This window comes from Ambystoma mexicanum, chromosome 8, assembly GCF_040938575.1.
Source record: "Ambystoma mexicanum isolate Mex_15411 chromosome 8, UKY_AmexF1_1, whole genome shotgun sequence".
In the NCBI taxonomy this organism is placed as follows: domain Eukaryota; kingdom Metazoa; phylum Chordata; class Amphibia; order Caudata; family Ambystomatidae; genus Ambystoma; species Ambystoma mexicanum.
The window spans coordinates 814,274,862-814,287,953 of record NC_090929.1 but is presented as its reverse complement, the minus strand read 5'-3'; the positions used below and the strand labels follow the sequence as shown (position 1 = coordinate 814,287,953).

The following is a 13,092-nucleotide window of genomic DNA, read 5'->3' as shown; positions in this document are numbered from 1 at the left end:
AGAGCTGCTAGAGGCACAAAAACTGCTCTCCTGAACACCTGTGAAGATCTGCTCACTAATCTCGACTCTAGACTTCCTCCTGTCCTCATACTCCTTGATCTTTCCTCTGCTTTCGACACGATCAATCATGCCATCCTGATCAATCGTCTCTGTGAGAACCTGGGTATCACGGATCAGGCCCTCGCATGGTTGACCTCCTTCCTCCTGGAATGTCCCTCTCATGTGCAACTGGGGTCCTTTCTCTCCACCACCTCTCTCTCCACATATGGGCTCCAACCTCTCAACCTGCCTTTTCAATGTCTAAGTGGCCCCTTTGGCCCATCCTCATCTCTACTTTTTCCTCTAACTTTCAATGTTATGCGGATAGCACTCAGCTCTCCTTCAGGCTCCCCTCTGCCTCCTCCCCTATCTTGCTCATTGATATTGATATTTTATTTCTATTGCGCTCATACACAAGTGTTTCAGAGCACGACAAGGCAAGGGAGGGGACCAGGGAAGAACAAAACAACGATCTTACTAGGCCCAGTGACATTGAGAATGCGCAAGTGCATGGGAAAGTCATTCCCGCTGTCTATCCGCGATTCAGGAATGGTGTGCCTTGAACAATCTCTGCCTCAATGCCAGCAAGACCGAGAACCTCCTCATTAGAACCCTGCTCCCGCTTTCCCTCTTTCACTCTGGCTGCCCCCCTTGGGTCCACTCCCTTCGCATTCCTGTGAGGCAAAAAACCTTGGGGTCATCTTTCTCTTCACATCACAGACCTATCTAAGAAGTCACTCTTCCAGCTGCACCTCCTCAGAGGTATTTTTCCTTTTTTCACTTTCCCTCAGAAGCTCACCTTCCCCAGAGCCCTGGTTCTGTCTAAGCTGGACTACTGCAACAGTCTCTTTCTCAACCTGCCTTCCTCTATTCTACGCCCTCTGCACTGCAACTAATCCAGAACAGTACTGCAAGACTTGTTCTTGGCCTCAAGCCCAGGGATCGTATCTCTCCAGCCCTGAAATCTCTCCACTGGCTCCCGGTGGCTGCAAGGATAAAGTTCAAGACCCAATGCATTGGCCACAGGGCTTTTTGGAGCCAGGGCTGACACTGCATCCGACTCTCTCTTCCTAAACATCTTCCTTCTTAAGCCCTTCGCTCTGCTACCTCCAACTCTCTAATGGTCAGATGCTTCTGCAGGCAGAGAGTGGGGGATAGATCTCTCTCCTCTGCAGGTGCCTCCCTCTGGAATGGCCTCACTGCCCCTCTGAAACTTGAGCCGGACCACCTGAAGTTCCAAAAGCAGCTCAAGACATTCCTTTTCTACTCTGCTTTCTCTCCCTCCCCTGCTGACCTAACCTTCTGCACTGCCAACAGTTTCCTTGGCTGCCTTCTGAATCTCACTGGGTACCAGGCTCCTCCATGAGCTGTCTCCCCTACACTGCCTCCGGCCCTACTGCGCACTTACAGACTGTAACTGTAAACGCTACAGCCTCCTGCCTCCTTGCACTTCCCACAGCCACGCTGCCCTGTCTGCACTTACTCAGAGCATTGGTACCCTGATTGCACTTACCCCTTCCCTCTCCGTGGCACTTCCCACTCTCCCTTTACCCTGCACTCTGCGTTGTCGCACTTGTACGATCTGAATGAAACAAGGTCTAGTACGATCGTTTGTCTTGTCTTCCCTCTGTCTTCCCTCCCTTGTCCTGATTGGGGTCCTGGCCCTATCATGCTTTCTCTGGATGCAATCCGACCTCTTTGCGCACAGTAGAACACTTTTACAATGTTCTGCTCGTGGTAAGGTGTATAATTTTACTGCATTTAACTTTGAAGCTCTGTGCTCATGTGTTTAGTAAAAGTTAATTTTGCGGGCTAATCCAGACTTTTGTACCACATCGAGACCCGCTCACTGTTCCACCTTCCTCCCGAGACCACTTCCTTGTTTACCCACTCCCCACGCCCGCCTCCCAACCCACCCCATCTCCTGATTGGGCTCTTGGCCTCATTTAGTAGTCTCTCTCAGTGCAGCCCCCTGCCTGTTCAGCCCCCGGCTAAGGGCCTGAGGCAAAGGGCAGCTCCTACAGTAGCAGCTGCAGACTGTGCTTGCCAGAGTTCACCAGTGGAACCTGCAGCACATCCGTCAACCGGCAGCATCTGTAAGCAATGACAGGGGGACCAGCCATTATTGCTCCCCATTAAAACTGTCCAACCAATCTTACTACTGACCAGATTGCAGTCGGCCACACGTTTGCATGTTAACCATTTCTAGGTCCTAGGCCAACTGTATCACTTAGCCATATCTTGCGTCTAGATATATTGTGTTAGTCAGCCATATCTCGCATCTTGCCATATTGTGTTAGTCAGCCTTATCTCGCATCTAGGTAGATTGTGTTAGTCAGCCATAGCTCCCATCTTGCCATATTGTGTTAGTTAGCCTTATCTCCCATCTAGATAGATTGTGTCAGTCAGCTGTATCTTGCATCTTGCCATATTGTGTTAGTCAGTCATATCTCGCAACTTGCCAAATTGTGTTAGTTAGCCATATCTAGCATCTTGACACACTGTGTTAATCAGCCATATCCCGCACCTAGGCAGATTGTGTTAGTTCAGGCATATCTTGCATCTAGATAGTTTGTGTTACTCAGTCATATCTCACATCTAGGTAGTTTGTGTTAGACAGCCATATCTTGCATCTTGCAATATTGTGTTAATCTGCAATATCTCGCATTTGGGTAGATTGATTTGATAAACCATAATTTCTAGCTGTTACTGGATTTACTGTTGTACCCCCCCTCTAGGTCCAGGCATCGCAAATCCAGGGGTTACTGGTTTCTCTGTTGTGCACCCATTTTAGGTCTTTTTCCCTTTATCCAGGTGTCCAAAATTCTGAGTGCTGCTGCATTTACTGTTGTGCAGCCATCTCAGGCCTTTATCTCTATTATGCAGGTGTCCCAAATCTGAGCGTTACTACATTTACTGTTGGGCACCCATTTTAGGCTTCTCCCTTTTATCCAGGTGTCCCATATCTCAGCGTTACTGCATTAACTGTTGTGCACCCATCTTAGGCCTTTTCCCTTTTATCCAGGTATCCCAAATCTGAGCGTAACTGAATTTACTGTTGTGCGCCCATCTTAGGCCTTCTCCCTTTTATCCAGGTGTCCCAAATCTGAGCACTACTGCATTTACTGTTGTGTCCCCGTTTGTAGGTCCACGTACCCCAATTCAGGGTCTACTACAGTTTACTGATGTGACCGCTTTCTAGGTCCAGATATCCCACTTCAAAGGGGTTGGTGGTTTTGCTGTTGTGCACCCACCTTGGGTCACTATGCACATGTCCAAAATGTGAGCTTTTTACTGCTTTAATTGCTGTATACCCATTTAGATCCCTCTCCCTCTACCTAGCTGTTGCTGTATCTGCTACTGTACCATCATTTTAAAGCCCTTCTCCCCAATAAAGATAAATTAGCCACTGTTACCTCAACTTTTGGGAGTCTTTGCTGATCAGACCCTCTCAAATCTAGCCCTCCCTTCTACAGTAGTATCCCAATCGCAGACACCCCAGCACCTCCAACCCACCCACCTCCAGCCACAGCATTACAAGACTATGGCAATCCGCACACTCCCAAGCAGACACACACACCACCTAGATCCCCCCACCTTCCCGTACATCACCACTGCACTCACCCAGACTCACTCACGCACACACCCCCACTCCCACATACAAGAGCAGCTCTCTAACACTCCAGAATATGCCACGTCTGCCCTACACCTCCCACCCTCAGACCCTCTTTCTCAAACCCACTGCAACACTCTGCCAGAATCATTAACCCAAGACCACATCTCCCAGCCGCTAACCACCCACCCTCGCACCCTCTTTCTTGAACCCATTACAGCACTCACCCGGAACCATACACACACACACTCCGCCTCCCAGCACACACCCGCCTACTTACTTACACATGCACTCTCAGAACCTTCAGAACACACCCCTTACACGTCTCATCCTTCACCCATGCACCCTCTTTCCGGAACCCAGTGCTGCACATACCCATAATCCATCACATATGCACCCCCTCTCACCACACACTACCCCACTCCCTCACATATGGAACTAAGACACTCACACCCACACCCCACCGACCCACATCCTCCTCCCTCACACCCTCAGCCCTGAAGCCACTTCACCCCACACAAAACCTCACCACCTGCAAACCTCCCATTCAACTGTCACACACCCATCCTCCTGTCGCAACTACCAGTCACCGCACACCCTCTGACTCAAAGACCAGAGTATCTCAATGGCCCACCATGGATCACCCACTGCACAGCCCTCTACCAACCACTGGCGCTGACTGTCCCTCAAGCCCCCCAATTCCTCTTTCCCTCCCTCTCTGAGAACCCACAGCCTCGCACATCCTTGCAGCGCAGACCCTCCAACTCTCAGACCAGAGGGGCATTCTGGCGCACCCAGAAACAACTGATCCTTGAACCCTTTGCTTCATCCCTGGCCCATTCCCTGCATGTCTCCCCAACCCTCTCCACTTCCCCAGTGTGAGACAGGCATGGTATTAAGAGAGACCAGGGTCGGACTGGGACAAGAAATAGGCCCGGACACCCAAAAAAGAGTGGCCCACCCCTCGCCTCAAGAAAGTGGCCCACCCCTCGCCTCAAAAAAGTGGCCCACTACACGGCTCAAAAAAAGTGGCCCTCAAACCATCATCCTTGAATCGCGTCAATTCACGTCTTTACAGAAAATGCTACTTATGGAGGGTTCATGTGTCTGTTACATTACAACACAACTCATAAAATAACATAACTTTGCATAAAGTTCTGTGATAGGGTCCACAGCTCTGAGGCGCAGGAGTGGCATGAACCCACCACCCCCACTGGTGTTTTGGGACCTGCTTCAAGTCGATGCTTATACAGGGCTCCAAACCCAGCAGGGAAGGAGGGTTAGGGTGACAATGGTTGGACAGGAAGGGGGGCGGAGTAGGGAAACCGGAATGAGGTTTAGGGAGAGGTTATTGCATTGTTCCTAAGTACACTACGAAAAATATGGTTATGATTTCACTAATGTGATATACATTTCATACAAGAATGGATCACCATATGCATCATTAATATCTGTGTGTATAGATCCATATTATCAAATTACTGTGAATGCAAGCAGACGTCCAAGACCAAATGCTACGTTATTGTCTAGCACACTTAAGCTCTATTTTATAGAACAAATATGCATACAATATCACCCAGCCTTTGTTGGTACTCATTTATCGACCTCAGAAGGATGAAAGGCTGAAATGACCTTGCTGGGATTCGAACCTGTAACCTGCAGATCACACATACATTGCAGCATTAAGCACTCAACCCACTGAGCTATCATATCAGCTAAAGTAAAATGAGCAAATAATTCTGTAGTGGATACCATTATCTGGTAACTGAGATTTAACAACAGACCAGTTAAGTACATCTGTAGGTCTGGTGCAAATGTGGCTGCATGTCAAGACTGTGTGCATCTACTTTTCAGGCTTCAGAGTCAAAGGTTGGCAAAATAGGGAAAGCAACGTACTCACAGGACATCCCATAATATGAGCACTTGTTACCTCATACATGCAAACAAACATCCTCAACAACATTCCAGGGAGATGGGAAAGATAGACACATTAGAACAAAGCATTCATTGTGCGACAATGAAGTCAATGTTTGACCATAGCACACCAAGTGGCCTGGCTACTTGATGCGCTATGGTCAAATATTTCTACATTGTACACAAGCTTTTAGGCACACAGATTTTGTCAAGTGACCGAGGACACCGAGATGGAATGTCTTGTGATGATCGTAACAGAGACAACGGCAGAAAAAAAACATGCGATAACTGAAACTTGCGAAAAGCAAAATACATAGTCTGAATTGGTCCAATCTGTGTCTGCCGAGAGGAAAAGTTAACTCTCTCTGTGCTGTGACAACACAACGCCAAACTTGCAAGAGCTGCTGAGCACTGGCCTCTCTGGGAAGTGGGCATATGCCTCCAAAAGGCCGCTGGTGTGGATTGCAGGCCGCTGCTTACGAAAAGCAGACAGGAATGAGACTAATTTAGTTGGATATCAGGCATGAGCCTCCGTGATATTCAGAAACAGGCTACTTTCAGCTTCAAAGCACTTTACATTCAGATATCGTTCCTGCATCTAGCTCCGTGATACTCGGGTTATTGACCTGGGGCTAGGGGTTACGCAATTGTGATCACATTTGAGATTTGAACCTACAATTTACTAACTACATGCATGCAGCAGACACTTAACCCACTGAGCTACTTCCCTCTCAAAGGATTCGACTGTCCTGCAGATTGTATGACAAAGTTCAGAACCCCGAGCACGCAAACACACACAGAGACACATACTTCAAACACCCATTATTAACTGCTCTGGGCATAGCAGAGAAAATAAAGAGCACAAGCCTTTTTGTGCATTTAGCCACAAGGATTTTGTCAAGTGACTGAGGGCCATCCCCCGGCTGCTGGCACTCTCACATGTGGCTTCTATCGTGCTCTGACCCGCTGCAGAGACGTGACAGCAGGGCTCCGGGTGGTGGCACTGACTGCCAAGTACCTGGCCCTAGAGTGAAGGAATGGCAGTGTTAGGAGGCTCACAGGCTGGCCTGTGCACGGTGCGCGGGGGTGCAGCCTGCCAGCATGCCAGCGACAGCACTACCGCATTTGGCCAGAGCGACTCCTGCTCTTGCGGTGGCAGATGGAGGACTTCTTTTTCACATTCTGATCTTTACATTTTCCGAAAGGGGAGCAGATGGCTCCCAGTGTGTGCATCAGGTACGAGCAGGCAGTTCGGCTTTTGAGCACTGCTTGAGAGGCCCTCATCTTGAAAGTGTCAGAGGCCATGCATGTGTGTTCTGGCAGTGTACCAGTGACTGCCTGATTGCTTCTCTGCAAGGCAGGCTGACGTCTCACAGACAATGTGCACCTGTGGTTACTGCAGCGTTTATAAGCAGGAGGCCATGTCTGCAATATCCAGAGGTGTGTGCATGTGAGGAGTAATTGTAAGTTAGTGTGCATAGGTTGGCACCGTGACTAAAGTATTCTGCATTGTGCACATGTCAGAGGCCACGTGTAAGGTGTCCTTCACTGTGTACACGTGTGAGGTCTGAGGACACCGAGATGCAATGTCTTGTGATGATCGTAACAGAGACAACGGTAGAAAAAGAACCATGCTATAACTGCAACTTGCAAAAAGCAAAATACATAGTCCGAAATGAATGCTTACCTCAGCCCTTGGCCAAGCTCCTAGAATCACTCTGTCTCCGCTGCCAGGCTGCCCATTCCCTCCTAAAGCTACACTTGCTGCAGTGTTCTTCAGGTGAAAGCTGTGTCTGCTCCAGAAGACAAATCAGCGCCAGGCTGCCAATGTCACCACCCTGGCGAGCTGATTTCTTTCAGCCACAGACGGCGGCCTGATGCCAACCTGATGCCAACTTGGGGTGCCTGGTCCATTCCGACAAAGATCACCATTGCCATTCCCAACAAAGGCCGGCAGTTCTCCATCTCCTACTGTGTGTGCCATTGACCAGAGAACTGGCAGAAGCTCTTGGGAGCCTCTGCGGTCATCTTAACTTATTGATGTAAAGCTTGCTAATGCCTGCCCTCTTCCTTTCGAGCGAGGTATCTGCCCCTACCTTAGTGAAACTCTCTGAACATAAATCACCGCCTCTCCTGCGGCCTCCCTCATTGCTGTCACTTTCTCTCCACGTCTTCATTGATCTTTCAACCTCTGCAGCCGCATTTTTATTGGCCCGGCTCCGGCGGCCCCCAGGCACAACAACAAGTTGCTTTGAACTTTGCAAAGTGCAACACATTTGTTGCATTCCTGCAAAGTTGAAAGCAACTTAATGTGTGCACCGGCGCCACTGTGCCCTGGTCCCAGCCAGGCCTAGCCCAGCCCTGCAGGTAGCCTCCAGAATCCTGCTGCAGTGCCCACACATGTGTACTGTATTGTTACTAATTATGCCGTTGCGCGGTGCGGTGCTGCAGGTGCTTTTTGCTTTTTTTTTCCTCACCGGCCCAGGTGTGGGCAGAAACACTCCCAGGCAGGGACTGGCCCACACAAAAATGATTTGGTTCGGCCACGGGCCGATTGGCCGAGGGGCCAATCCACCCAAGAAAGAGACACAGACTCAAAGATAATCTTTCAAAACCTTTGTTTCTTAAAGTTCCTGGGCTGGTGCAATGTCTAACTGGCCCTAACATTAAAGGGACGATTCCCTTAACTGATGTTTCTAAGGGCCGTCCAAGTCTAGATGTCCAAAATGAAAGTCTGTCTGTGTCTAAACCTTTGCTTGCCCTCACTCTTTGACAAAAATGTGTTAAGAAGTCTTTCAAAAGCAAAAGGTGGTGGTTCAACAAAAATTCAACAAAAATAGGAAACCGGGATTGGTTTCAGGTGCTATTCTCACCAGAGGTAGGTTGGACAGCTTCATAAGGATGAGTTCAATCAAAAGGGACTTTTCATAGGACCTTCTCCATAGTCCAAACAATGCCAATGTATTTACTGTCTCGGGGTTCCCTTCAACAAAATCATTTCTTCAGAAAAACAAAAAAATCAAGATTACATTTTGATAGGCCTCTCAGGGCTCCCTTCCCCAAGCTTTGTTTTATTCAGAAAAACAAAAAAGTCAATATTCCACTTTGATAGGCCTCCCCAAGCTCAGGCCTCTTTCAAGTTCAAACACAAATACGCTTCTTGGGCCTCCCAGGGTTCCCTTACCCATGGCCAGTCCTCTTTCAAGTTCAAACACAAGTACACTTCTTGGGCCTCTCAGGGTTCCCTTCCCCAAGCTTAGGCCCCTGTTGAGCTTAAAAGAAAAACACAGTTTGTCAGGATGTACCTTGTTTGGTTACCAGACATTTGGTCGAAAAAAATTGGTCGACCAGACAAATGGTCGAACCAATTTGGTCGAAAACCAAATGGTCGAATTTTTTTTTTTTTTTTATTTTCACCTTTTTTTTTTTTTTTTTGGTGGGTCCCCCCCAAACTCCCTTTTTTTTCTAAAAACCCATTTTTGTAAAAAACGAAAACCCGAAAAATAAATATATAATTATAAAAAAAAATTCGACCATTTGGTTTTCGACCAAATTGCATCGACCAAATGTCATTCGACCAGTTTTAGGTCGACCAAATGTCTGGACACCCCTTGTTTTTCATATATAGCCCTGTAAAAGAGTTAGCATCAGAGACTTTTGAAAACGGCAGGTTATTTTCTCCTACTGAGTGCGACCACTCCGAGCCTTAACCCCTCTCTCTGATTTATCCTGCTCTTGACTTTTTCCTTCAGGGGTTTTCTGCACCCCTTCTTGTTCCCCTCTGTTTTCTTGACTTTCCTTCTTGTGGACACTGGCACCTTTATTTCCTTCGCCTACACACTTGCACACTCCTTTTAGTGCCCACTGGCCCCTTTCTTTCCTTATCTTGCACACTTGCGCTTCCTTTACCTCTTCGTGCTCACTGGCATCTTCCTCCTTGATTTCCCGTGCACACTTGCACTTTCTCTACCTCTTTGTGCCCACTGGCAACTTCCTTCTTGCTTTCCCATGCACCCATGCATTTTCTTGATCTTTCTGTGCCCACTGGCTCCTTTTCCACTCTGCCAGGTTGTTTGTACCCTTCTCTCTCTTTTCGGGTCGCTCACAACCTCTTTAATATAGTCCTTTTCTATACGTCCCTTGCACGCCCTGCTTTCTGACTTTCTCTCACTTTCTATCGATCTTGTTACTGTTCTCTGAATCCGCTTTCCTTACTAGTTTCCTTTTCTTTCCTCTTTTCCGCTCCGTGACGCTTCATGCACTTTCATCTGCCTGCTCTGCTCCATTCAGTCGCATGCTCTTGATTCTCTCTGTCTCTCTCTCTCGCTCGCTCTCTCTCTCTTCACAAGACTCAACCAGGCAGCAGTGCGGTGACAAGCGGTTGTAAAGACCGGAAGGGGGTGTCTGTACTCCTGCTCTCTATATGGCCGAGGAGAGGCACGGAAGACCCCAGCCAAGATTCTCTATAGGGTAGCTATGGTCGGGCAATCAAGGCCTAGCTTCTCAGGAGGTGATGCGGGCTGGTTCTTAAGTACAGTGTAGTCCCCAAGCACCATCAAAGGAATGTCCACACAATGTATTAGTTTAAACACATTCTTTATATAAATAAGTTCCAATGTTATATACACAATCACGATAATACACTTTGTGCTCCGACAATTCTAAAATGGTAAATATATACAGTTCTTGGTGGTACCACGATTACTCTGATTCCATTAAAATGCATCAACTGTAATCAGTTCAAATAGCATACAAATCAACAGAGCAAAACAATATCAACCATAGATTTAGGAGGAAGAGAAGTTGGTCAGACAATTGGCACAATACTGAGCCCCTACCACTATGCACAATTCTGTTTGAGGATCCCCCCACCTGGGCAACCTGTAAATGAAGATGCACTACAAGCCCAGTCTCTTCTTCTATAGTTCTGCAACCCAAATGTACCTTGTGTTGTAGAGTTCTTCGTCAGAGAATCGACAGGCCCTTCTTGAGTGTGCTCCCTTTCAGGTAGGAGCCACGGGTCGTCGAACTTCCGAGATGAGACGGTGGTCATCGAGGGAGCAGCTTCGATCTTCGTGGTGCTCGTTGACGACAGCTTGTGAACGTCCTGTGAAGAAGAGGCGTGTGGTGCACAGCGGCGACAAGTGTTCGTTGTCGCAAAGAGTTAATGTAGAGCTTTGGCCCAGCAAGGACGTCGAGCCGTCGGAGTCTGCCGTCGGTGGACGCGACGTGGCCACAGCTGGCTTCAGTAGCTTCGTCAGCATCTCTGAGGTCTTCGGGTGGCGGGAACCCTACTGGCAGATTCTCCTCAGCCGTCGACGACCTTGACTTTCTCCGGCAGGACGAAAGCGGTCGACGCGGATGAACAAGGGAGTCCTTGGATCAAATGTTCTTAGGCAAAGGAGCACTGCGGCTCCGGTTGTCGACGGTAGATGGCTGTCCGGTGCTTCTCTTAGTTCTCCTCGGCGGTCCCCTTCTCCGGTCGGCAGCCTTTCGTAGGTCTGTCTACCAGGGAGCTTTGCCAAAGATCAGCTGGTGCACGATGGTCCCTTATAGCTTGGGGAGAGGTCTCCTAGCCAGGTCCTCTCTTGGATCAGTTCTTGAAGGCACAGCAGCTTTCAGATTGCAAGGAAGGGAACAGCGGTTCACCTTCTTCTTCCGGCTCGGCTTCGAGAGTAAGCATCAAGTATCAACTTCAGCTTTTGGGCGATTTCTAGCAGTGAGAGGCCCCTAGATATACTGTTGATCTCCCATTCACTCTGCTGGGTCACACTCAGGCAACCAATCACTCAGAAGGGCATTCAGGCAGTCAGGCAGCCAATCAGGCGCACAGTGCATTCAGGCCATTCTTCTCCATCCAGACACTCAAAACACAGAATGTGGATTCGGACAAGCACCCTGCCATTCAGCACTACACACTGCATTCATACCAGTTTCGGGCAGGGCTGTCTCAGTCCTTGTGTCAAACACCAGATACTAGACACCCATAACACCGAATGCGTATTCGTCACACACTCCATTCACCCAGATCCCACCCCACGGGCATTCCCACAACATATAGTCATTGGGAGGGCTCCAGCCAGTCTGGCCTGGACTTCCCCACAACACCATATATGGAACTTCCACCCAACAGCCAGTCAGGTGGAAGAGACAGAGTCATGGCTTCCCGGGACTTTGGGAAAAGTAAGGTAACAGGCGATAGAAAGCAAGAGACCACAGGGGCCATCTTGTTTCCTATCAGGAATCCACTGATTCCAATGACAGGGCCTGGGCCTCCCAAAATGGAGGACACTCGGGGCACCTGTCAATTCAGCACAGAGCTGCCACCAGCCCGTACCCTGCTCTGCGGGCCACACACAGGTGCCCAAAAACATACACTAGGAGTACAGGATTGTACTCCCACCCATGGGTGCCATAAGGGTATCCCAAGGGTCTGTTCACCAAACCAAATACAGAAAGAGCCGCACCGCCGGAGTCCCTCATGAACTCCTGCGCGGAAAACAAGACAGAAACTACATGATACGGCAATAAAGGACAAGGATTCGGAGACCCTGTCCCTCTGATGCATTTCCAGCATCACAGTGGTCCCTCCTGGTTCTGTGGGCCTGAGGTTAGGGTCTCACCACCTGCCCCTCAGGCACTCTTCTGGTAGGCACAGGTGCCAAGGGAGCAAGCAGTGTTTTACCCGCCAACAGCAGCCTGCAAGATGCATCGCTCTGGCTCTCTGGAGACACAGCTCCCTAGCCACGCTGAAGACCCTCAGAAAGACCGGACCAGTGTCTCGGCACACCATTCTCTTCTCAGCTGTCAATCCTGCTGCTCTCTGCTCTGTGGCTTCTCTGGTCCAAACTACGTCCCCAGCTTGCTCATTCAGATGTGCAGAACCAAACCTTTTATAGTTGGAAAAGCAGTCGTGTAGTCAGGTGTGTGTGATAATTAGGGAATGCCTGACTCTTCCTCACTCTATCAATGGGACAAGTTACGTTCTTTCTACAGCCGGCAGCTGGTTTCCCTTACATTCCCCATGTCATTCCTGCTGGAAATCATCACTACTCCTGATTGCCTCTTCCTCGTCCCAGTATTTATTGGAAATGGGGGGGAGGGTGGTGATGGTATGGTTTTGGAAATGCACCTGAAAGCTGAGGGAAAGGGTTTTAAGATAGAATGAGACTGTAGGAGAAAATGCATTCCTGCCACCCCTCCAGGGAGTGGTCTTGGTTCATAAGACAATCTATTAATCTTGTCTGTGGAGTGATTATAGGGACAGGAGCCTTGAGGAGGTTCATGACTCGGACAGGTAGAGGATGGAGGGATCTCAATATAGGACCTCTGCCCTTTGGGTCTTCTTCCTCCCCTTTCTCGGGCAACTGCCTCTCCTCGTTCTCCCCTTTGGGTCACAAATGACAGAATAGGAATCACTGGCCACGACTCCTGAAAAGTTGTAGGAATCAATATAGCCCATGAAGGCATCCGGGATTTCCTTTTCCTCCCCTATTGCCCCATTAGGATAATGCGTCCCACCTAGG

The 13,092-nt window shown here is 48.9% G+C and overlaps 1 protein-coding gene across 2 annotated transcripts in view; it reads left to right on the top strand.

The window, feature by feature from the left end:
* The window catches only part of LOC138472476 (neurotrypsin-like), a 1,741,737-nt gene that overhangs the window by 1,009,455 nt on the left and 719,190 nt on the right, over positions 1-13,092 (top strand). The window lies entirely within an intron of this gene.